At 42.0% G+C, this 24,918-nt stretch overlaps 1 protein-coding gene across 3 annotated transcripts in view; it reads right to left on the bottom strand.

The window, feature by feature from the left end:
- pparg (peroxisome proliferator-activated receptor gamma) overlaps positions 1-24,918 on the bottom strand; it is a 123,778-nt gene that overhangs the window by 35,339 nt on the left and 63,521 nt on the right. Inside the window, exon 1 of one of the 3 annotated variants that reach the window (XM_067998660.1) lies at positions 6,069-7,558. The exons of the other annotated variants lie outside the window; for them this stretch is intronic. The gene's annotated coding sequence lies outside the window, so the exon portion shown is untranslated. Of the gene's footprint in view, positions 1-6,068; positions 7,559-24,918 lie in introns of those variants that run through there. 3 annotated transcript variants of the gene reach the window in all.

The raw sequence follows: 24,918 nt of genomic DNA, 5'->3' as shown, positions 1-24,918 counted from the left end.
GCAATAATGTAAAACGGGTATTAGCGAGTCAGCAATCTATTTTATATCTCTCCCGATTTTTATTTCCATTGACTTCTCAATGGCATAAGAATTGTAGGCTTACAATTCCATTGCTGGGATAAGATAGCATGTTTTATTAATGTAATAGTGGTGAGCCAGTCCCTATGTTTGCTCCCTGGAGGAAGCCATATAAAAGTGGAGCCTAGCATTACTACAGAGGCTGGGTCCGCATTCAATGAGAGAGACAATAGTGCAGGTGTTGCTTTCCCAAATTGGATGAAATTATGTGCAAGTATAAAAGTGCCATTGGGTTTAGAAACAGAGATGTATGGATTAGCTATGGAAAACATGGTGGTTTGGTTAGTATTGAACAAAATGGTTACATATTTCCAGGCATACATACTCAGGAAATAAGGATTAAAACATTCTGAGTGCAATTACGTTCAGAAAACTAAAATCGTTCATCTGGATAATGAGAACTTCGACCTATATTTGATAAATCAAGGAAAATAGAAAAGTACAGTCAAGTCTAATCAGTCCAGACTGCTGTATCTTCCCATGCATCTCTATCGCTATTAGTTGTCTCTCTTATCTAAACACACTGCTGCAAATTTTTAAGCACAGTTAGGCATGGTAACTACTGGGGTCCATCTTTCAGATCACATAAAAGTTCCTTTAAGTAATCTTTGTCATGGCATATTAACCTTTTACAATAATATTTTACAATATAGTTGTGAAAATGATCAACTCCCAGCTGAAAATATGTAAAAATTAAAATATATGCTCAATTGAATATAATCCACTGCTTACTTGTATTTCCAGCATGCCCCTCCCATTTGCTCGATCATTCTGATCTACATTCCTGCCAGATTTATGTCTCCGAGATGCTTCCCGAGTTTTCCTTGCATTGTCTCTACCCGCTCTATGTTTCAGATTTCCCCATCCTTTCTGTGTCTCTGTGAAGCTCTATACTCTTTATCCTCTCCTCCGTGATTCCCCAACTTCTACAAGCCTTTGAGATTCCCTTTCTCTCTACACGTCAGAAATATTCTTCCATTTCTCTGCCTCAAATCCCATTCCCCTCAACTGATGCTAGCTTCAACCTCCATCCTGCTTGATTGATAACTGCTTTAAATCACCTTCTGTCCAAAGTCTACAACTGCCTTCAGCAAACCTGCCCTTGCGGAAGGGAAGAGCACCTCTATCCCTATACTTAGCAAAAAGTCCCACTAAAAGAGTTTAATGTCCCACTTCCTGCTGAGTTTGTTTCCTTGCCTTTGCTTCCCCGTCAACATTCCCCATCCTCTTCCTCTCCCCCCTTTCCCTGTCGTCTTCCAACAGTCGCCTCTCCCCTCCCTTACCTGGGTCCAATTATTCCCCCACCCTCTAAAAACTTGACCTGAATATGACACTAACTCTCAACGCCCTTTGCAATGCCAAGGGAGATCGTTATATATATATATATATTTATTTATATTTCCAGGAATGGTGTTCGCCTTGCAATTTGGGCCCCGGTGCAAATGTTCGATTATGTTGACAAATTGGAGATCGTTAAACCTATCACTGGATCCATTTGGAATTGCATGGGTTGTGCAGTCCTAACACCTCCCCTGTATATTTCAAACAAGTGGAAAGTACAGAGTGACAATAAACCTTCTAAAAGATGTTGTAGTGAATGCAGTAAGTGTTTGTCCATAGGAAAAATTCTACGCCATAAAAGTCTGGTTACAACAATACGTGAAAAATATCAAAACTAGTACACTGTAGACTGTTCATAGATTTTTAAAAAGTAGCATTATCTCTGGTTTATTTCCAGCATTTACAGCAGGTAAACTCATCTCCTCGACACACTTTAATATTCTTGTGATCAAAGCAAAGAAATCTCAAAATCAAATGCCTCAAGCATATCGGTGTTTTTTTTTTATTCGTTCATGGGATGTGGGCATCGCTGGCAAGGCCAGCACTTATTGCCCATCCCTAATTGCCCTGGAGAAGATGGTGATGAGCCACCTTCTTGAACTGCTGCAGTCCGTGTGGTGAAGGTTCTCCCACAGTGCTGTTAGGTAGGGAGTTCCAGGAATTTGACCCAGCGACGACGAAGGAACGGCGATATATTTCCAAGTCGGGATGGTGTGTGACTTGGAGGGAAACATGCAGGTGGTGTTGTTCCCATGTGCCTGCTGCTCTTGTCCGTCTAGGTGGTAGAGGTCATGGGTTTGGGAGGTGCTGTCGAAGAAGCCTAGGCGAATTGCTGCAGTGCATCCTGTGGATGGTACACATTGCAGCCACAGTGCGCTGGTGGTGGAGGGAGTGAATGTTTAGGGTGGTGGATGGGGTGCCAATCAAGTGGGCTGCTTTGTCCTGGATGGTGTCGAGCTTCTTGAGTGTTGTTGGAGCTGCACTCATCCAGGCAAGTGGAGAGTATTCCATCACACTCCTGACTTGTGCCTTGTAGATGGTGGAAAGGCTTTGGGGAGTCAGGAGGTGAGTCACTCGCTGCAGAATACCCAGCCTCTGACCTGCTCTTGTAGCCACAGTATTTATGTGGCCGGTCCAGTTAAGTTTCTGGTCAATGGTGACCCCCAGGATGTTGATGGTGGGGGATTCAGCGATGGTAATGCCGTTGAATGTCAAGGGGAGGTGGTTAGATTCTCTCTTGTTGGAGATGGTCATTGCCTGGCACTTGTCTGGCACGAATGTTACTTGCCACTTATGAGCCCAAGCCTGGATGTTGTCCAGGTCTTGCTGCATGCAGGCACGGACTGCTTCATTATCTGAGGGGTTGCGAATGGAACTGAACACTGCGCAATCGTCAGCGAACATCCCCATTTCTGACCTTATGATGGAGGGAAGGCCATTGCTGAAGATGGTTGGGCCTCAGACACTGCCCTGAGGAACTCCTGCCGCAAAGTCCTGGGGCTGAGATGATTGGCCTCCAACAACCATTACCATCTTCCTTTGTGATAGGTATGACTCCAGCCGCTGGAGATTTTTCCCCCTGATTCTCATTGACTTCAATTTTACTAGAGCTCCTCGATCAAATGCTGCCTTGATGTCAAGTGCAGTTACTCTCACCTCTGGAATTCAGCTCTTTTGTCCATGTTAGGACCAAGGCTGTAATAAAGTCTGGAGCCAAGTGGTCCTGGCAGAACCCAAACTGAGCATCGGTGAGCAGGTTATTGGTGAGTAAGTGCTGTATAGCACTGTCGATTACACCTTTCATCACTTTGCTGATGATTGAGAGTAGACTGAAGGGGTGGTAATTGGCCGGATTGGATTTGTCCTGCTTTTTGTGGACAGGACATACCTGGGCAATTTGCCACATTGTTGGGTAGATACCAGTGTTGTAGCTGTACTGGAACAGTTTGGTATAGGTGTGATGCATAAGTTGTGGGAAGTTTAGAGCTGGTAATACAGGTGGGGTTAAGAAAATCCTATGGACGTACCAAACATGTTCCCAAAACAATTGTCAGCCAGCAAAGCATTTATATGGTTTCTTTTACAAGAATATCCATGATCAATTCCAGAAAAGCTCTTATGTAAATGCACTATCATTATTATCTCAATATAACTCTTCATCTAAGTGGCTAAGTTAACAGGGCTATAGGATGTTGTATTGCAACTTTTATGGACATTGACATAGGGACTACTGGAAAAATAAAGGAAAAGGCTTGCTGTCAGCATGCCATGACCTACAAAGAACTGTCGAAAATGTAACACAAAGCTTAATGGAGGCTTTTACTCATGGACATTTTATTCTCATTCTTTTGTTTTGCTTTTCAGTATTTAAGATGGACACGGAATACTACTTACATTTATACAAAACCTTTCACATCAAAACATCTTAAAGTACTTCAGACAATGAATAACTTTGAATAATGAATAAGAAAATGTTCTAGCTTCCAAAATATTGATGTCTATTTCACAATTTGAGTCACAAGTTTTCTAATGTTTAATACAGTATTCATAAATATAAAATTGTCATAATATTACTACTAACCATCAAAAATTAGTCCATAAAAATAAAAACAATTTAATTCTATTACTGTACAGATAAATACATCTGTCAGATCTATTTGGCAAATTGACCGGGCAGAAAAATATTTTGATGACACAAAAATCACTTCTGCACAGAATGCAGTCAGTTTAGATGACTTCTAATATTAATATTACGGCAACAAAACAGGGTAAAATTGTGAATGATTTTGGATTAGTTTATTATGATAGTTAATTTTTCATTTTATATCAAAAGTTACAAAGCTATAGTCTAACATTAGAGAGAGAGAGAGAAAAACTTGCATTTATATAGTGCCTTTCATGACCTCAGGGCGTCCCAAAACACTGTACTGCCACTGAAGTACTTTTTGAAGTGTAGTCACCATTGTAATGTAGGAAACATGGCAGCCAATTTGCACACAGCAGGGTCTCACAAACACCAATGTGTTAATGACCAGATAATTTGTTTATAGGTGTTGTTGAGGGATAAATATTGGCCAGGACACCGGGGAGAACTCCCTTGCTCTTCTTCAAATAGTGCCATGGGATCTTTTACGACCACCTTAGATGGAAGACGGTTATTATCCGGTTTAACGACTCATCTAAAAGACGGTGCAGCGCTCCTTCAGTACTGCTCTGAAATGTCAGCCTAGATTTTGTGCTCGTCATTTCGCATGGTAAGGGTGGGTTAACATTTCAATTTGGAGTGAGGGCAACTTTAAGATCATTTCCCTCATCATTCATCCTCTTATCTCCATTGTGACTTTCCATACTGTACCTCTGTTTCACTTCTTACGTCTTCTCTCAATAGCCTGAAAATGATACTGTGTGATGTTATTGTACAAACACTTGGCATATTTACATCAAGTTCCTCTGTGCTCCATTTTGACAGAGGCATTAATTCATTTATTTATAGAACTGTTTTTTAACTGAAGTTATTTGACTGTTAGGGAGTTTGCTGAACTTCCTCAGTCTCCAGACTTATTAATTAAAATATACCTAGACAGTGGTCACACTGACCGTGGCAGCTCGTTCCACTTCCCTTTATTGAAATGAATCTGATCAGTGGTGGGGGGCTTCCCCAGCACTTAGAGGGCACATTCCAGGCAGTGCAAACTGCTGGATTTTCTACTGAAATAAACTTTATTTTGATGTACTACACTGCAGAAAAAAGTTACTGCAGGTCTCAGTATTACAATCAGCCTGCCAGCCTAAAAATTCCTTTTGGTTTGTTTGGTCTTTAGTATAGATGGCTCTTGTCAGTTTCCTAATTTCCTCCAGTCAATGAAGTGTCAGAATAAGTTTTAAGGAATGCTGTTTTAAAATTTGGATTAAATCACTGGTGAAACATTGCCAATCATGAAGAAGTTCTAAAGAAGAGTGTGACCCAAACATTGACCCTTCTGTTCTCTCCATGTATGCTGGTGACCTGCTGTGAGTTTCCAGCATTTTCTATTTTTGCATTAATCATGTGATTAGTAAATGTGATACACTCCGAACGTTCATTTCAAATGTCAGTTGTTTTCTTTATGCATACCTTGCTTCTATTGCTGGTTCCACTAACTGTTATTTTAGTTTTAAATCATATTTTCTTTATTAAAAATGTTAAAATGGTAAAACAAGACATTATGGGAAGGTGAGTGACATAATAATGACAATGATAAACTGCAAAGCCAGAAGATAAATTGGGATTTTTACCACACTAATGACTATCCTATCAGCTGGGTTTGTCTCATGTCAAAACAATCACTGACATGGTTATAACATTCTATTCAGACATGTCTTATTGTGGTTTAATAAAATATTGACTTAACTTAAATCATAACAATATATTATGCTTTTAAACTACGTGCGTTATACAAAACTTACTTTGCCGCAGGATTATTTTTTGTTTTGCAAATAAATAGAAAAGCCGCCAAGAATTTTAAATCTAAAAGCAGTTCTATTATGTGAAATGCTAACTGTATATCAACATTTACGGTAACTTATTAAGGAAATCCAATTATATGCATGTCAATTGTGCAATAATATCATTTAGCAGGAATGATTCCTCTCCATTCCACCCATCTCACCTCCTCTTCCTCGAAGATGGTGACACAGCCTGGTGTATGGTTCCACAGGGAGTGCTAATCCTCCAAAATCTCATTCAAACAGCCGTGTCAGCAGGCTATACAGGCGTGCTGAGAGGTAGTATCATGGGTTTGGCCCTGTCCCATCACCTGACACCCGTGCATATACACTTTCCAAAATGGGTTAATGTGGAGCAGGAACTTCAGCAGGCCTCATATTCAACCTCATTTCAGTCAGGGCAGTGGTATAATTGACCTCAGAGTCCATGGTTTTGGAGGGGAGGAGGAACAATAATAAAAACTGGTTAGGTTCATGCTCCTGATTGCAATCCAGCGACCTCTGCTGGAAGTGTGCATGCGTTCCCATTGGGTAAGGACAGGACCGAGCTGGCTGCAATGCCCCCTAAGGTCAAATAGCCTGGTGACATTCATTCATGAGGTTCACAGATGAGTAATGGCCACTTGGGCAAGGTACCTGGAGGGCACTGCTCGGTGTGCACCTGTAACCAAGCTAATGTGTTCAGGAGAGAAAGGGAGGGCAGAAAAATTGATAGAGCAAACTGGCAAAAAAAGGAAAAAATGTCTGAATATTACAGTTGAAAAATTAAAATATTTAAATATGTCCTTGATCACTGGACTGGAAAATAACTATACCAGAGACTGTGACTAATTTTTACTAGTGCAGTAGTAACCTGTAGCAAGGGTTACTCTGAAAATTCCCCTTTTAAAATTTTATGTCAATGTTTCTTTTTACAACAATTAGCATTGTAGCACAGTAGCTTAAGATGCATCTCTTTTTAATAGGGGTTGGCTATATCATGCTACTGTTCATTAATTCGTCATCTTCAGTTATGTGCGCCAGCTCACACACCCTACTCTGTATTCCTGTCTCAATGTCCTTTCTCTGACTACATCTTTCACAAAACAGAATGGAAAGTAGAAAAGCTGATGCAATTGATGTGTCTATCACAAAACAAGGAATGTAATCTGTCTCAAATAGAACAGCTGCTATTCAAATGAGTAGAATAAGCATTACCTAATTAAAACTAGTTTGGTGGAACAGACAGTAAAAAGTAGTAATTTTCTGATACTGCATGAGAAGTCTAGCAAAAAATTACCTACAATTTAAACTAGAGACCTGCTGTGGATTTCATAGAATGAAGGTCCAGTGAATAGCATAGTATAACACTGCTGGCACAACCCAACTATTTTACATTATCAACAAGTTGGATTATCACCAGTCCTTAGTATGACTTATCTTTGATAGTCTTATTCACTCTTGCTCTCTTTTCCCTACTCAGTTTATGTGTATCTCTTTGTAATTTGACAGGATTTCAGTTCTCAATTCTCACACATTTCTTTGCTATTGTTTGAAGTGCCAAAGTTATCCTAGGTACCAAACATGTACCATCTACCTTACACGCAGTCAGACTGCCAACACAGCTGCACATGCATGAGACATTAAACCGAGGTCTCAGGTGGACGTAAAAGATCCCATGGCGCTTTTTGAAGAAGAGCAGAGGAGTTCTCCCGGTGTCCTGGCCAACATTTATCTCTCAACCCACATCACTAAAACAGATTATCCAGTCATTTATCTCATTGCTGTTTGTAGGACCTTGCTGTGCGCAAATTAGCTGGCATGTTTCTCTACATTACAACAGCACAATTCAAAAAGTACTTAATTGGCTGTAAACTGTTTTGGAACGTCCTGAGGTTGTGACAGGCACTATATAAATGAAAGTTCTTTCTAAGTTCTACCTATAAACATAATCATTGACCCATTCCAACATAACATCAACAACTGCCTCTCTCATGGACAGTTACATTACTTTTTTTTAGATAAAATCAAGACATTTTAATTTTAACTATACAGGAATATATACCAACTGTTTACACTATCTACACACAGACAACTTATCAAGTCAGTTCCATGTTTTATACATTAGTCATCCAATACATACTCTGTAGTCATACTCTTGTACAGAGATTTTATTGTGGTTGATAAAATATTAGAATCGTACTAGCATCACATCCTATGAGTAATCACTTATTAATTTAGCTTCTTACCTGTTTCAGACATTAGAAACATGAAGTTCCTGCTACAGCTAAGTGTCTGAAGTGTACTAACAGAACCTGATTAACCACATTGAAACCCTATGTACCTCTATTACCACCAAGAAGTAGTGCCAGAGTAAACCCTTTGAATTACTGGAGCATAAAAAGTCACATGATTTAAACTCTTCTGACTTCATACATTTTACACCCACTGATATTAATTGGTGATAATCTGGTAACTTGTCACTGCATTAATCAGTTAAAGTAATCATAGAATCATTGAATTATTACAGCACAGAAGGAGGCCATTCGGCCCATCGAGCCTGTGCCAGCTCTTTGTAAGAGCAATCCAGTTAGTCCCATTCCCCCGCTCTTTCCCCATAGCTCTGCAATGTTTTTCCCTTCAAATATTTATCCAATTCCTCATTGAAAGCCATGATTGGATCTGCATCCACCACCCTTTCAGGCAATGCATTCCAGATCATAACTACTCGCTGCGTAAAAAAGCTTTTCCTCACGTCGTCTTTGGTTCTTTTGCCAATCACCGTAATAGGCATCCTTGATTTAATTTCCACATATCTTAGAACCTTCAAAAGCCGACATGAATTTGTTTTTCTTACCAATTTTCTCTCCTGCTGCACTGCATTTATAGACTCCTTGGTGGAGTACAATTCTATGGGGCCAGGTCACCCTTGGCTACTTCATCTAAATGGCTGATGTTCATGTGCGAGTCTTGGCAGTGAGTGTCACCAGGCTATTCAACCATAAATGTATCACAGACAAGCCAGATCCCGTCTTAAAACAGCCTATGCATATGCACGTACAGACACACATGGTCGCTTGCGCACATACACAAGCATGCACTTTCAGCGGGGTCTCTGAAGCAAATTGTAGTGCAAATTGTAGCAAATTCTACAGCATCACATCATCCCAACCCACCTGTATGGCTCAGAGACTCACTGGATGAACTCGCTGAGCCATCAGGGAGCTAAAGTGTATTTCAGGGGGGGAAATAAATGATCGGCGAGAGAGAATTCAATTTCTGTTGAAATCTCTAGTCTGTAGCAGCCAGAAGGCCCCTAGGTTACCTGTGGGGGTCAAAGTGAAACAGCCTGTATAGCTTATCTCTTAGGACCGACTGACCCATGTTCAACTGCTGTTCACATGGAACACTTCTCCACTTCAGCTTTCAAAGTTCTCGTTTGAATATTTGCTACTACCACCAAGATCTGGTGGTAGTAGCAAATATTCAAATGAGAATTTTCAGCTACCCCTAGGAGCTATGCACAGGTGTGAGCCTAGTGTGAGCCCTGATCTAATGGATCTCCTTTTTCTCTTCGCTGTGTCTGGGAATTTATCAATGGTAGAATGGAAGTTGGTGGAAGTTATAAAGAGTTCTAGTTCACCCCAATAGGCAGGACTGGTTGAATTCTCAAACTGAGGAACTAAGTTAAATATTCCACTGTAGTAACTTCGTTCAATGATTAAGAACTCATTGATGGTGGGAGTATGAAGATCAGGTTTAGCTGCTTAAAGTTCACTGCATAAATTAATGTACTTCAATGGAAACTGATAAAATGCCAGCCATTTCATGAGCTGTAAGACTATCTGTGGGCCTTTAAGTCCCTCTATTTTTCCTGAACTTCATTCTAAAATTAAAATAAAATTTCACTAGAAAAATCTGATTCATACACAGCTTTATATAGCTGACAAATTTGACAGGCATTTTGATATTATGCTGCATACAACACAGTCAGATTCAATAAAATTGGTACTGTTGATTGACAATACAATAATTCTATGCACACAAGAAAAACAAATGTTAATACTCTTCTGCCCTATATATAGACATAATATGATGTAACTTCTTCCTATTCTCCTGTTGTGTAAATTTCGGCATATGTATTTTAGGTCTACACGATAACAGACATCCAACTATTTGTTCCAGAATTTTCTACAGTTCTGTCAAGAGGCATAGCCAATGTTAATATTTGTTTCTCACTAATAGACTGGTATAATTTCTTGTTTTATTAGGAGTTAGTCACATACTCTGAGTATGTGGGTAAATTAACTTTCCATTTCAAAGTGCAGTTGATCCAGGATATTTTCACTAAAATAGTCTGTGGTATACAGTCCATTTCTTCAAAAACACAAAGCCACTTCTACAGCTTTACTAGGAACCATTCGACACGAAGACAACTTTGACCTGTGCATCACTGAAGCACAGGAGGAAATGTACAAAGGTAGAAGTAACCATACACTCCATTGTTATATCATGCATGAGTCAAACCAAAATACAAACTAAGAAATTGAAAATGTGGTGCTAAAAGAAAAAAAGGTGGTTAAATTCTGATTCACCAATGGGCATGGAATTTTTTTTTCGTTCATGGGATGTGGGCGTCGCAGCAAGGCCACCATTTATTGCCCATCCCTAATTGCCCTTGAGAAGGTGGTGGTGAGCCGCCTTCTTGAACCGCTGCAGTCCGTGTGGTGAAGTGGTGTTGTTCTCATGTGCCTGCTGCCCTTGTCCTTCTAGTTGGTAGAGGTCACGGGTTTGGGAGGTGCTGTTGAAGAAGCCTTGGCGAGTTGCTGCAGTGCATCCTATGGATGGTACACATTGCAGCCACAGTGCGCCGGTGGTGAAGGGAGTGAATGTTTACGGTGCTGGATGGGGTGCCAATCAAATGGGCTGCTTTGTCCTGGATGGTGTGGAGCTTCTTGAGTGTTGTTGGAGCTGCACTCATCCAGGCCAGTGGAGAGTATTCCATCATACTCCTGACTTGTGCCTTCTAGATGGTGGAAAGGCTTTGGGGAGTCAGGAGGTGAGTCACTCACTGCAGAATACCCAGCCTCTGACCCGCTCTTGGAGGGAAGGTCATTGATGAAGCAGCTGAAGATGGTTGGGCCTAGGACACTGCCCTGAGGAACTACTGCAGCAATGTCCTGGGGCTGAGATGATTGGCCTCCAACAACCATTTCCATCTTCCTTTGTAGCTGTACTGGAACAGTTTGGCTAGAGGCACGGCTAGTTCTGGAGCACAAGTCTTCAGCACTACAGCCGGGTTGCTGTTAGGGCCCATAGCCTTTGCTGTGTCCTGTGCATTCAGCCGTTTCTGAATTTTCACGTGGAGTGAATCAAATTGGCTGAAGGCTGGCTTCTGTGATGGTGGGGACATCGGGAGGAGGCCAAGATGGATCATCCACTCGGCACTTCTGGCTGAAGGTGGTTGCAAATGCTTCAGCCTGGTCTTTTGCACTCACGTGCTGGACTCTGCCATCATTGAGGATGGGGATGTTTACAGAGCCTCCTCCTCCCGTTAGTTGTTTAACTGTCCACCACCATTCACGACTGGATGTGGCAGGACTGCAGAGCTTTGATCTGATCCGTTGGTTGTGGAATCGCTTAGCTGTGTCTGTAGCGTGTTGCTTCCGCTGTTTAGCATGCATGTAGTCCTGAGTTGTAACTTCACCAGGTTGGCACCTCCTTTTTAGGTATGCCTGGTGCTGCTCCCGGCATGCTCTTCTACATGCCTCCTTGAGCCAGGGTTGATCCCCTGGCTTGATGGTAATAGTAGTGAGGAATATGCCGGGCCTTGAGGTTACAGATTGTGCTGGAATAAAATTCTGCTGCTGCTGATGGCCCACAGCGCCTCATGGAAGCCCAGTTTTGAGCTGCTAGATCTGTTCTGAATCTATCCCATTTAGCCTGGTGGTAGTGCCACACAACACGTTGGATGGTGTCCTCAGGGTGAAGACGGGTCTTCGTCTCCACGAGGACTGTGCGGTGGTCATTCCTACCAATGCTGTCGTGGACAGATGCTTCTGCGACAGGTAGATTGGTGAGGACAAGGTCAAGTAGGTTTTTCCCTCGTGTTGGTTCGCTCACCACCTGCCGCAGGCCCAGTCTGGCAGCTATGTCCTTCAGGACTCGGCCAGCTCAGTCAGTAGTGGTGCTACCGAGCCACTCTTGGTGATGGACATTGAAGTCCCCCACCCAGAGTACATTCTGTGCACTTGCTACCCTCAGTACTTCCTCCAAGTGGTGCTCAACATGGAGGAGGACTGATTCATCAGCTGAGGGAGGATGGTAGGTGGTAATCAGCAGGTTTCCTTGCCCATGTTTGACCTGATGCCATGAGATTTCATGGGGTCCAGAGTTAATGTTGAGGACTCCCAGGGCCACTCCCTCCTGACTGTATATCACTGTACCGCCACCTCTGGTCGGTCTGTCCTGCCGGTGGGACAGGACATACCCAGGGATGGTGATGGAAGAGTCTGGGACGTTGGCTGAAAGGTATGATTCTGTGAGTATGGCTATGTCAGGCTGTCGCTTGACTAGTCTGTGGGACAGCTCTCCCAATTTTGGCACAAGTCCCCAGATGTTAGCAAGGAGGACTTTGCAGGGTTGACTGGGCTTGCTTTGCCTTTGTCGTGTCCGGTGCCTAGTGGTCTGTCCGGTTTTATTCTTATGACTTTTTTTAGCGATATTTTACAACTGAGTGGCTTGCTGTGCCATTTCAGAGGGCAATTAAGAATCAACCACATTACTGTAGGTCTGGAGTCACGTATAGGCCAGACCGCGTAAGGACGGCAGGTTTCCTTCCCATTAGTGAACCAGATGGGTTTTTACGACAATCCCGTAGTTTCATGGCCACCATTACTGATGCTTGTTTTTTAATTCCAGGTTTTATTTAATGAACTGAATTTAAATTCCCCAGCTGCCGTGGCGGGATTTGAACTCATGACTCCGGATTATTAGTCCACACCTCTGGATTACTAGTCCAGTAGCATAACCACTATGCTACCGTACCCGATCTCAAAATGGTCAGCCATTTTCTTGTTCCTCCACAATAGAACTGATTAAGTAGTTCTTTTTAAGTCAATTGTAGTCATAGGTGTTCTGAGGTAGCCATTTATTGGAAAAGTAATGATATTAAACTGTTCCCCCAACAAAACACCTTTAAACAATATCCCAATCCTTGGTTCGTGCATGGTACATCAATGTGAGGCAACAATAGCTATCTCAGTGACAACATTCAGGTTTGCCTCCATAATTCTCTTCATGGTGAATTCCTGGTCTCAGCTACACCATTGTGGGAAGGTGTGGGCACTCTCATGTGTCTCTTATTAGCTGATTATAAAGAACATTAGCAGGAGCATAGAAGCAGGATTCCTGACCATCCATCTGGCTAGAGGTGGTGCAGTTCTAATGAAGGGTTTCCACTTGAAATATGATCCTGTCTTTTTTCTTCTAGATGCTGATTGACCTCCTATGTATTTCCAACATTTTCTGTTTTCAATTTAAATTTTCAGCATTTTCAGTTTTTCTTTGTATCTTGGAGATCACACAAAGAACCAAAAAAGGAAGGAAAAATTAAAGATCTTGCCAAAGATCAAAGAAGCAATAAAAAAGAAAATGTGTACACCATCCATTTTCTGTTCAGCTGCTGCATCTAATAAGCAGATTAGCCTTGGAATACTGCAGAATCAGAAACACAGGAAAGCTCCATAGTTTCCATTCCAGTAAACTCTATTTTAGAAAGTTCAAGTTTGTTCACAAAATTATTGGTTTGCAGCTGCACACTCCAATTTTTGAAAAAAAGTGCAAAACTACTATTTTCAGCAGTTCTACACATTTATGGACATTGTGCACTGCTGTGTTAGACCAATTAGGCATGTAATGGATGTCAACACAATGATACATTTGATTTTCAGGCCAATTACTTTATTTACAGTGCTTACATCATCTGTTAAAAAATTACATGCTTTATATACATATTTTAAAATTGTAGTCGAAGTAGGAGAGCAATGAATCTGCTGGTAGGGAATGAAGAATGGAAAGGAAATGGAAAGAATGATCAAAAGCACACGTGCAAGCTTGCGAGCAAACACGCGCTTGTGCACACAAAAAAACACTTAGCACTGCAACAGATAAACCAGCAGCAGCAACATCAGGATATCTCAGTGGTGGAGATGAGGAACTTTTAACACCCTAATGTGAGGTTCTTCTTTATACATTATTTTTATACAAAGAGCACACATGATCTAAGTGTCACACGAAAGTAAAACTTTCTTGCTATGCCTATTTCCATCATGATTGCCTGTTACCTTTTAACTATCCCGATCTATTATACTTGCCTCCCAATGAGTTCTCTCAGGTATGTCTACAAATTAGATGGTTCTATAGTTGTTCTCACCCTGAACTGACTGCTCCAAGCACCAGCCCTGCACTAACAAAGGCCATGTACCCCGCTAAGAACTGGCTTTAAGTCGGTTGAGTGCTTTCAAAAGCTTCTCCTGCTTTTACAAATGCTAAAACAGCTTTAAGCTGATTCCTGGTCACAGCCAGGAACGTGGCTTTTCTTGGGTGGGAGTGCAGGGAGGCTGGGGGAGTAGGATGGCAGGATTCCAAAATCAGCTTTTTCAGCATTATGATGGGAAGCCTATATTATTTTAAAAATATACTGCTGGAGATGCCCTTTTCTAAACTTCTTGCTCCCAACCTCACTCGTCTCAGTGCCTGTGCTTCCTGCCTCTTGCCCAAGCACCTGCTTCTTTCCCTTCCATTCCATTCCCTTCAGCTGCCTTGCTGCTCCTGCCCATGCTGAGCACCCATGCCATTCCCTCCACTTCCCACTGGCAAACTGGCACCAATAAAATCCCTATAGCCTATCCCTAAATCCTACACACTCCCCAGTACTGCTACACACAGTACCAGCAACTTATCTCCTACCTCGACCTCAAATATCTTCCCTATTATTTTCCTCTGCTTCCTGAGTTTGAAAAAAAAGTATCAAAGTGTTAGCCAAGGTTTTGAAAGAGACCAAGGCCTCTAAGTAAATATCTTAATGATGGTATTTGAAAGATCACCCACTCACTGAGAGTGACTTCTCAAAAAGCAAGTTCTTGATTTCAGCTTCATCGTCATAGAAAGAAGAACTCAATGGGAGAATTACCATGCTGATAGATGCTGGTTGTAGAGCAATGCTGGGAGTAGCCAGGTAGCAGAGAATAAAATATATTTTAATGGGATATATGTATCTTTATTTTATTATTTATTGTTTTAATACATGTCAGTGCGCACTTTCTTCATATTTTCTCCATCACACTTATGTTTTGATTAACTTAGATCTCAGTCATCAAAGAGGGACAAATTACAACTCTGTAACTATGAAAAGTGACAAAAATCTGCCAATAAAAAATAAGCAGAAACTGAAAAAAAAATCACTTAAATTGTTTTTTTCAAAAACTTTTTGTCTGCCTTTAAGGAACTCATACTATCCAGAATGTGGTCACCCACGAGGTAGTGCTAGACAGTTCAGGCACTGGAATAATGTAGAAATGGAGAAGTGGATGATCATCTGCAGAGACAAGAGAGAGAGAGGGGGAGAGAGAGAACTCACGGGTGCAGGGAACCCCCGAGTTACTGGAGGTGCTCAATAAATACACGGGGCGATTTTAAACCTACTCGCCTGGCGAAACCGGGTGGGTGGGCAGTTAATTACCCTGGTTATTTACCCGCGTTAGAGCTGCGGGGAGCTGACTGATTGGGATTTTCACCTGCTCTCCTGAGCAAGGGGGACTGGGATCTTGTAACATTTTTAGGCGAGCTAGGGAGGGGAAAAGAGGAGGGGATGAAGGGGGAGTGTTAGTAAAGGGTTCTATCAACACCAGAAGGCAAGGATGTGCTAGAGAGTTGTGTTATGTCAGAATTCATATGGATAGAGTTAAGAAATAGGAAAAGAAATGGTACAAATTCTCTGTGAATTACAGGCCACTAAACAGTAGAGATAGGGAGATCTGCAGACAGTTGAAAGATACATGTAACAGTTGGTCAATAATACTGGGGAATTTTAACTATTCAAAGATAGATTGGAATAAAGTATATTTCTACTCCAACAAGGAAAGAAGCATTGCTTGATTTAATTCTGGGAAATAAAGTGAGCAAATAACTGATGAGAGTAGGAGGACAATTGAGAAATAGCAACCACAACATAGTCAGGTTTCAATGTAAGAATAGAAAAAAATAAAGAGTCAAAGATAATGGGTGCTGAAGTGGAAAATGGCAAAGTTCAGCAAGGTAAGAAAACTTGCTGAGTATTTCCAGCATTTTCTGTTTTTATTTCAGATTTCCAGCATCTGCAGTATTTTGCTTTTGAAGGTAAGGAGGATTATGGCCCAAATTAACTGTGCAGAAAAATTAACAAACAGGTCAATGCAGTGGGAAATCTTGAAATGTGAGATGGATAGAGTACAAAAATAAATATAAATATATTCCAGTAAAGCGCATCAAAGAATAGAGTACTGTGGATAAATGGAGATTAAAATAATTTTATAATTATGTATTTGTACCTAATGTGCAGTTAATACAGTAGATAATAAATACGGTAAGCAGTTTAAGTCTGAAGTACTAAACCATCATAATGGTCACCTGCTAATTGTTCTTCACTAAATCCTCATTAGTAAGTTAGTTTATTCAAATTGTATTTGGGCTTTTCATTTAACTTGGGACTATGATATTCAATTTTGTGCTGGTTCAACTGATTTCAGTAGCAGTAAAAAGCCACAGGTATTATATAGACTAGAAGCCACAGACAGGAAAAAGAGGTTAGTAGTTGAACAGACAAGGCTGTGAACTTCTGACCTTGGCTGTAAGTGCACTAAAACTCAGTGTCTGTCAAGTTAATAAATGCTGCGGTGTGCCAGCCTTTTTTTATTATGCACGCAGAGAGCACAGAATACTGAACTCATTTCAGGCTGATTCAGTGTGGTTTAAGATAGGACTTGACATTAAAAATTCTTCACTGTAATTTAGTAAAATGCAATTGATATTTTTTTTAACTTAAAAAAATCGATTATCTTGTTCTTGATCTGCAAAGGCAATGGAATCATTACAACTGCTTTAAACTGTAGCCTTTCTGGGTCAACAAAAAAAATGACTTGAACTTTCACGTACCCATTTATTCAAGCAAAAATGGACTCACTGCAATTGAATGCAAGTTCAGTTAACATCTTGTGGTACAATATACTGCGGATCTCAGACTGATTCAGTGTGGTTTTCACATTACACTGATGCAGAATCTGTAGCATAGCTGCAGTTTAAGCCATCTGAGCATGATTCAATTTAGGTGCGAGACAGACTTGAGAAAGTAGTTTCACCCCTCTTTGGCTTCATGTTGGTAGCAATATAAATGTACCGGGCACAAACCAACTTTTTATGACATGAAAAATAAAGCTAATCTCTGGAATGCTTTAATTTCTGAATTTATAAAAAAACCTGACTGTCCTATTAGCTCTTTTCTGGCCTAGCCACAGCACTGGCACTGCCATGGTCAAAATCATCAATTACATTCTTTGTGACTGAAACCACAGAGGTTTATCGATCCTCAAACCCTTCATGGCCTTTGATACAGTCAACCACTCCGTCCTCTTCTCTTTATTATTATTCATTCATGGGATGTGGGCATCGCTGGCGAGTCCGGCATTTATTGCCCATCCCTAATTGCCCTTGAGAAGATGGTGGTGAGCCGCCTTCTTGAACCGCTGCAGTCCGTGTGGTGACGGTTCTCCCACAGTGCTGTTAGGTAGGGAGTTCCAGGATTTTGACCCAGCGACAATGAAGGAACGGCGATATATTTCCAAGTCGGGATGGTGTGTGACTTGGAGGGGAACATGCAGTTGGTGTTGTTCCCATGTGCCTGCTGCTCTTGTCCGTCTAGGTGGTAGAGGTCGCGGGTTTGGGAGGTGCTGTCTAAGGAGCCTTGGCGAGTTGCTGCAGTGCATCCTGTGGATGGTACACACTGCAGCCACTGTGCGCCGGTGGTGAAGGGAGTGAAAGTTTAGGGTGGTGGATGGGGTGCCAATCAAGCGGGCTGCTTTGTCCTGGATGGTGTCGAGCTTCTTGAGTGTTATTGGAGCTGCACTCATCCAGGCAAGTGGAGAGTATTCCGTCACACTCCTGACTTGTGCCTTGTAGATGGTGGAAAGGCTTTGGGGAGTCAGGAGGTGAGTCACTTGTTGCAGAATACCCAGCCTCTGTCCTGCTTTCGTAGCCACAGTATTGATATGGCTGGTCCAGTTAAATTTCTGGTCAATGATGACCCCCAGGATGTTGATGGTGGGGGATTCGACGATGGTAATGCCGTTGAATGTCAAGGGGAGGTGGTTAGACTCTCTCTTGTTGGAGATGGTCATTGCCTGGCACTTGTCTGGCGCAAATGTTACTTGCCACTCATGAGCCCAAGCCTGGATGTTGTCCAGGTCTTGCTGCATGCGGGCTCGGGCTGCTTCATTATTTGAGGGATTGCGAATGGAACTGAACACTGTGCAATCATCAGTGAACATCCCCATTTCTGACCTTATGATGGAGGGAAGGTCATTGATAAAGCAGCTGAAGATGGTTGGGCCTAGGACACTGCCCTGAGGAACTCCGAAAGCAATGCCCTGGGGCTGAGATGATTGGTCTCCAACAACCACTACCATCTTCCTTTGTGCTAGGTATGACTCCAGCCACTGGAGAGTTTCCCCCCTGATTCCCATTGACTTCAATTTTACTGGGGCTCCTTGGTGCTACACTCGGTCAAATGCTACCTTGATGTCAAGGGCAGTCACTCTCACCTCACCTCTGGAATTCAGCTCTTTTGTCACACAGCTCTTTTGTCCACAGAGGTGGACTATCTTCTCATGGTCCCATTCTTAACTTTCCCAACATGGCCAGAACATGTCCTACAATAATTTGTTCACCTGTTCCTGCATGGTCACCTCTGTCATGCCTCAAGGTTCCAACCTTGGCTCATTTTTATTCCTCGTTTACATGCTGTCCCTCAGTGGTAATATTTGTAAGTCTGGGTCAGCTTTCATGTGTATTGATGACACCCAGCTCTACCTCTCTGCTACCACATTGTGGATGAACCAGAACTTCCTCTAGTTTAACATTGTCAAGACCAAAGCCATCCTGTTTAGCACTTGCAAAAAACTCTGGCACCCTAGCCCCTGGTTCTATATCCTTTTCTGGCTACTCACTCAAGCTGAACTTGATGGTGTGGAACCTTTGGTGTTCTGATTGACCCTGTAAGATTCTCAAAATTCACAGATCCCCCAAAAACTCAGAGGAAAGCCCTAAAGAAATTCACCTTTTCCCTGAGTATGGAAAAACTTTGGACCCTGACTAAAATCCTAAGATGGAAGGATAGGTGAGCGGTCACCAGATGAATCCACAACCCACACGTGGAAGGTGGGAGAATTACTGCTTCAGACATGTCTCTGTTTTAATGCAAAACGGACAGGAGGGGGTCGACAATCACTCCCATTGAAAGAGGTAACTTTTCCAGACATGGTGGGGCCATGCTTTTGTTTTAAAGCAAAACCAACAACACCTAGGATATTGGATACAAAAAGAAGCCTTATGTGACAAGCTCTAAATCAGAATTAAAACAATGACACATTGGGAGAAGCAATTTGCAATATGATTGGGACCATCAAAAGGCCAAAGAACTTTGTAAGAACTGTTTTTAACAGACCATTGTAAGAGAGACAGGCTCAAGGCGAAAGCTCTCTCTCTCTCTCTCTTTCTGGCTTGCTGGCTTTGCTGGGCTGCTTGTCTTGGTTCGGGCTGTGTCTGGAATCTTACAACCCTGAGCTGAGCTTCAGACCCCCTTATTCTATTTGCACTCTCAAAACATCACACACCACTGTTTGAACTTACTGTCAACGCTGTTGAAACTCTTATTTATGCTGTTTATGTTGTTTTTCCTGGGCTCCTATGGCTCTGCCGCCAAAGTTAGGGCGGATGATCGGGAGAATCCCTGTGGAAATTCACCCGTAAGGTGTTTTAGTTCTAATGTTAAAATTAACATTAAAAACGTTGTTAGCATTCAGACACCACTGAGCACGCACTTAAAGCTGCTTTCATATTGGTTTCATGGCATGCTAGTGCCGTCAGCTCCTGCCAGCGTGAAGTTTCATGCAGTTGGTAGCAACCCCAATGTAAATTTTCCAGATTCATGCTTGGTGGCAGTGAGTAAAGCAAATCAGATATTAGGATGTATTAAAAGGTCAATCTGGTCCAAAATAGTGAGGTAATCCTGTCACTTTATAAATCATTGGTGCGACCGCATTTAGAATACTGTGCACAATTCTGGTCGCCACAGTACAAAAAGTGTATTGCAGCTATTCAAAGGATACAGAAGAGAGGAACCATAATGACTGAGGGGATGGAGAGGTCGGATTATGATGAGCGATTATGTAAATTGGACATATTCACACTGGAAGAGAAATGGTTGAGAGGTGATATGATTGCTGTTTATAGCATTCTAAAGGGACTAGATAATCTACACGATGACAAGCTATTTCACCTCGTCCAGAACAATAGAACCAGAGGACGCGGCCTGGGCTTGATGGGGGGTAAATTCAAAACTAATCTGCGGAAACAATATTTCAGTGAGCGAGTGGTCAGTCTATGGAAGAGGCTCCCAATGGAGACCGTGGAAGCCGTTAGTATTGATACATTCAAATGCAAACTAGGTACATTTCTTTCAGAAAATAACATTTTGGGATACAGTATGAGTAATTTGAGACATGCTTGGAAGGAACAAGTGACTTTGGTCCGATGGTTCCCAAAGCTCTCCACCATGGGGTTTTTCTCGCGTCATGCCTGGGTCTATTATTGACTAATTGATAGAGATTGATTGCTATGGTTAGTCAACAACTCTGTTATAATTGTATCAAGCAACTGCCAGGTCGATACAACTAGACCTTGGTCTTTTTTCGTATAGCAATTCCTGCGTTCTATTCATTAAGTGGCTGCCATCTTCCTGGCAGTCAGCCTGGCCAAATCTAGCAAATTTACTTTGAAGGTGGGAGCAAGTGGGATTAGCATGGCACAAAACCAATACTAAAGTGACTGTACAATTCATGAGCAGAGCTCAGCTTTATTTGGATACAAGGTGGTATAATTTGGTGCTCCTTGCTCCAAAAGTAGTTACTGGTATCAAACGATTACCTACAGTTTCAATACAGTGTCAGGTTTGTGGTTATTAACTGTAGTGATTCCTTGCTATTTTGTCGAACTGGGTTCTGCACCTTCACTTATCAAATCCCAGCCACACTCTCCATATCCACACAGTCAAACCATTACATTTTGGGTTTGTATTATTGTCTGCCACTCAAATGTTTTCAGCCTATATGAGGATATATGACATTTGCTATTCGATGAAAGGTTTACTACAGGGAGCATTTACATGACAGCCAAATTGCAAGTTTGAATGCCAAAATGCCTATCACTTGGACTTACTTGGGAGTTTCATTAAGTCTCAACCAAGCCTTTAGCTGCAACAACCCTGAAGTTTCTTATATTCTTATTTTCATAACATTCTAGTACCTTTTCACTAATGATTTCACACAAACCTCGGTGAAGTGATTGTTATTCAAAAGGTTATTGTTTGTGCCAATTTTCTTTTGTCAAAAATCTTATTGTTCTTTCAATAATAAAGTTTGAGAACATGGCACTAAAATCAATTTTTGCTTAAAATCCTTAAGGACAGGTGTAATTCTTTAGGCGATCAGTTTCTCCTTAAGGCCAGGTTAAGATTTTGAACAGATGAATGCAAATGAAAGCACGTCCCCCCACCCTAGATGTAGGCAAACAAGAAAAAAACTATACAAAATTCTGAGGCTAAGCCTGCAAGGGCTGAACTTGTACACTGCCTGGAGGTGGATATAGATGTGTTTATTATTCAAAATATCTATTTAAACATCACATTCTGTAAATAAATATATATCTAAGCTGGTTATTAATGATTTTTTTTGAGGTAGTAGTTTAAGGATTTCATTTTCCTTTTCAAGTATAAGACATTTTCATAATGGTAATTCCACTAATTAGAATAGGAGAGCTGGAATCGATACTTAATGGAAAATTCCAGAGAGAATCATACTTCCTTTGCACCAACCACAGAGTGTCATTTATACTGGTGCTAAAGAAGTCTAAGGTTCGTACTGTGAGCTTGGCCACCTGAAGGTGGATGTGTGCAAATGGTTTATAAGGTGACAAAACTGGGGGAAGAAGGAAAAATTTCTAAGCTTCCTCTCCCAAATTAATGTTTCCAGTTCACATTATCTTACTGTTCCCAAAGTCTCCAATTGTTTTTTCCATGAAATAATCTCACTGAATGCAAAGACATGAGTCCATGAAAGCACGGAGCCCATTTTTGAATATCCTTATCAGAAACCAGTTTTCACACAAATAATAAATGCATTGAACATTTGTAGCGTCCTTATTTTGCTGAACACTTCAGGTTTTACGGTGTTTCTACTACTAGGCTTGAAGAACAGGATCGATGATAGTGCAGTACAGTGGTAACAGTTCACCATAGCTGCTGTTGCCTAGGATAACTAGAGCAGATCAAGTCCACTCCAGTGTCTCTAGATTTATAATTTAATTCAGTTACATGGGGGTAAATTTTAACTTCCAGTTGAGAAGAGAGTGGGGGGGGGGGGCGGGTGAAGATTTCCGGGTACGAAAAGTGGAAGGTGGCGATTGTTTAATGAGTCCCGTCAATTGCATTTCCAGGTTTCGCGCCTAGCAGCCAGCCTGATTGACATTAAGGCCTGTTGCAGCAGGCCACAGCCGTGGATCGGAGGGAGGGATGGAGGGACCATAGGCCGGGGAGAAGGTCGGGGGGGGGGTGGTGCTGGGGAAATATCGGGGGGCTGAGGAACAGATCGTGGGGCCGGGAGATCGGAGGTCGCTGGAGGTTGGGTGTGAAGAGTCAGAGGTAGGTGGGTGTCCACCATGGTGGGCGGCGAGGGGGGTCGGCCGATCGCAGGGGTTGTGTTGGTCACGTGAGCTTGTTGGACCTGGATGAAGCACTCCTGCTCTTCTAGGCCCACAAGCAGTGCGATAAAAGCACTCACCTCATGCTTCCGGCGTTTCCAGCCTGCTTTCACCTGACGTGAATCGGAAGCGATGGGAAACCTGAACAGGTAAGGTTCAATGTATTTTAATTTTGCAATACACAAAATATTAAGTACCTCAAGTATCTCAATGAGGTACATTGCCCTTTTAAGTACCGGCCCGCCGGCTTTAAGTGGGGGCGGGACTTCCTGGCGTCTGCTCTTCACACACAGACAAACCTGCCTGGGTTAAACCCAGAAGTAGGCGTGTTGGAGCCAAGATGCAGTCCCACTCTGAAAACAGAATATTTCTACTCCCCACCCGCCCGCAACTCACCTGTTATTGGGGGTTAAAATTTACCCCATGAAGTCACTTCGACATGAAGACCAAAAATTAGGTTAATTGATGTGTCATCACATGCTATATACTTCAATAAGATTTACATGACATGTTTTAGTCCACAGTGTAGTTTACACCCTAATAAAACTTAAAGCAGCAGCATAAATGCGATGAAAAATATCCTTTTTGAATTGTGCTCTTAAAAATGTTTTCATGTAAAGAAACACTTTTTTAAAGTACATGATAAGGATAAAATATTACAAGTGGTGCAATAAACTAAATTCAATCTGTTCATTTACTAAATAAGGATATTTATTGTCTGTCTCTCTCTGGCAGTGCTATTTACATGTTACTGGAGGGGCACAGACAACTTGACTACTCTTTTTTCAAGTAGATGGCCATTCATTACCTATCTTGTACTCTCAACGACTAAACTCGTGTTAGTTTGCTACTTTGCTACCCATAGTGACAGTTATTACAACAAACTGTGTTGTAATAAACTACCTTCTTATGATAAAATACAGGACAGAGGAGTGTAGTTTAATACTATAAACGTATTTAAAAAGGTAGTTATTCTGTCACTTTTTGTACAAAGCATATATGACGATATAACTCCAACCTGTCTCTGGAATGCACAGTGTGACACCTCCATCTCGCACCAATTTTGCTTGAAGCTACATGGGATATGACTGGAGTGGGGTGTCAAACCAGGTTTTAAAAACACCCATGGGTCTTCTGAACCTCTTGACCACTTTATACACTGAAGCAGAGTTTTAAAAAAATGTTTTGAGATTGTGGATACTTCCACCCATACTCTCTTAAAACATAAGCAAAGTACATAAACAATAAAGGACAGGGTGACAAAAGGGAGCATGATGAGCTTATGAGTGAGGTTAAAAAGACAATTTGGAAGGCAAAGAGGAAATATGAAATGAAAATATCAAAAAATATTGGCACATAAGTAACAAAAGGAGAATTGAGATAGGGAAGTGGCCACTAAGGAATGAGCAAGATAAACTCACCTGACGAAGGAGAAAGCCTCCGAAAGCTTGTGATTTTCAAATAAAATTGTTGGACTATAACCTGGTGTTGTAAGATTCCTTACATTTGTCCACCCCAGTCCATCACCGACATCTCCACATCAGAGATGATACTGAAATAGTAGGGATCGTGAACAGATACTTTGGGCTCAATTTTGAAATGGTGGCGGGTTGGCAGCGGGTGGGGGGGGGGGGGGGGGGGGGGGGGGAGGGTGAAGGTGCGCATGGCAAACCCGCATAAACAAAACTTACTGTTTCCGACACGATCAAATGGTGATTGATGATAATTAACGTGCTCTCCGGGTTTCACTCCCGGCAGCCAGCCTGATTGATAGGCTGGCTGCCGTCAGGAGCTGCAACGCAAGGTGGGAGAAGAGAGAGCGAGATGTCATCCAGCACTGGAACGGAAGATCCGGGGAGGATCGGGGGCGGGAAAGAGAGGGGATGATCGGTGGGGGGGGGGAAGGGAGCGAGAAGAGAGAGGGGAAGATCGGGGGGGGGGGGGGGGGGAGAGAGAGAGAGAGAGAGA

This window comes from Heptranchias perlo, chromosome 17, assembly GCF_035084215.1.
Source record: "Heptranchias perlo isolate sHepPer1 chromosome 17, sHepPer1.hap1, whole genome shotgun sequence".
Taxonomy (NCBI): Eukaryota; Metazoa; Chordata; class Chondrichthyes; order Hexanchiformes; family Hexanchidae; genus Heptranchias; species Heptranchias perlo.
Note: the sequence above shows the minus strand (reverse complement) of the source record. Positions and strands in the feature narration are given on the sequence as shown.